This window comes from Lactuca saligna, chromosome 7, assembly GCF_052625555.1.
Source record: "Lactuca saligna cultivar CGN05327 chromosome 7, ASM5262555v1, whole genome shotgun sequence".
NCBI classification, from domain to species: domain Eukaryota; kingdom Viridiplantae; phylum Streptophyta; class Magnoliopsida; order Asterales; family Asteraceae; genus Lactuca; species Lactuca saligna.
This window is the reverse complement of record NC_136423.1, coordinates 143,890,578-143,891,384: the sequence shown is the minus strand read 5'-3', so window position 1 is coordinate 143,891,384 and position 807 is coordinate 143,890,578. Positions and strand designations below refer to the sequence as shown.

Below are 807 nucleotides of genomic sequence, written 5' to 3'. Positions count from 1 at the left end.
AATAACATGCTTGCGCCTTTTTGTTGCCATTCTCATCCAAATCACAATCTCTAGTTAGGTGGGGACCATTGCAGTTTTCACAACCCACCCGTATAGCATGGATAGTTTGATCCATTTTATCCATTCTCCTATCCATGGTTTTTAACATGGCCATGACCGTGGATAAATCTTCAGTAGCAGCATATGCGGCTCCCCTCGTGACATCATTCCTAGGGTTATGGTATTCTCTAGAGTGTTTAGAGAATTCTTCAATCAATTCTTTAATCACTGGGGGTGGCTTCTTTGTAAGTGGGCCTTGCGAGTCTAGCAACTGCCGGGTCGTGACATTGACTCCATCATAGAAGATGGAAACTTCTTGCTGGCTGTTTAGATCATGATGTGGGCAATTTCTTAGCAGACTTTTGTACCTCTCCCATGCTTCATATAAAGACTCTCCAGCTTGTTGTTCAAAGATTGCAATGGCCTTCTTCAGTTTGGCTATCTTGGATGGCGGGCAAAAGTGATCAATAAATTCTTCCTTCATTCTGGCCTAAGTAGTGACTGATCCGGGGGGAAGTGACTTGAGCCAGTCTTTAGCAGCACCCTTGAAGGTTACCGGAAGCATACAAAGTAGTTGCGTTTCGCGGGTTACATTTGGAATGTTGAAGTAATCAGCAACATCATTTACCTCATCCAAATGTTTGTAGGCATCTTCATGATCTTTCCCATAGAAAGGTATTTCCTTGAGTGAAGCTAGGATATGACCTTTTAGCTCGAAGGTAGCAGTCGCGGGAATTGCGGGTTGCACAAGTCCCGGGCCATGGTCGC

At 44.5% G+C, this 807-nt stretch overlaps 1 non-coding gene across 1 annotated transcript; it reads left to right on the top strand.

Annotated features, from left to right (window-relative positions):
- Nucleotides 1-368: 368 nt before the first annotated feature.
- Nucleotides 369-475, top strand: LOC145007702 (small nucleolar RNA R71). The gene has a single exon (XR_013663074.1). It is a non-coding gene; the product is annotated as a small nucleolar RNA R71 (small nucleolar RNA).
- Nucleotides 476-807: the final 332 nt, after the last annotated feature.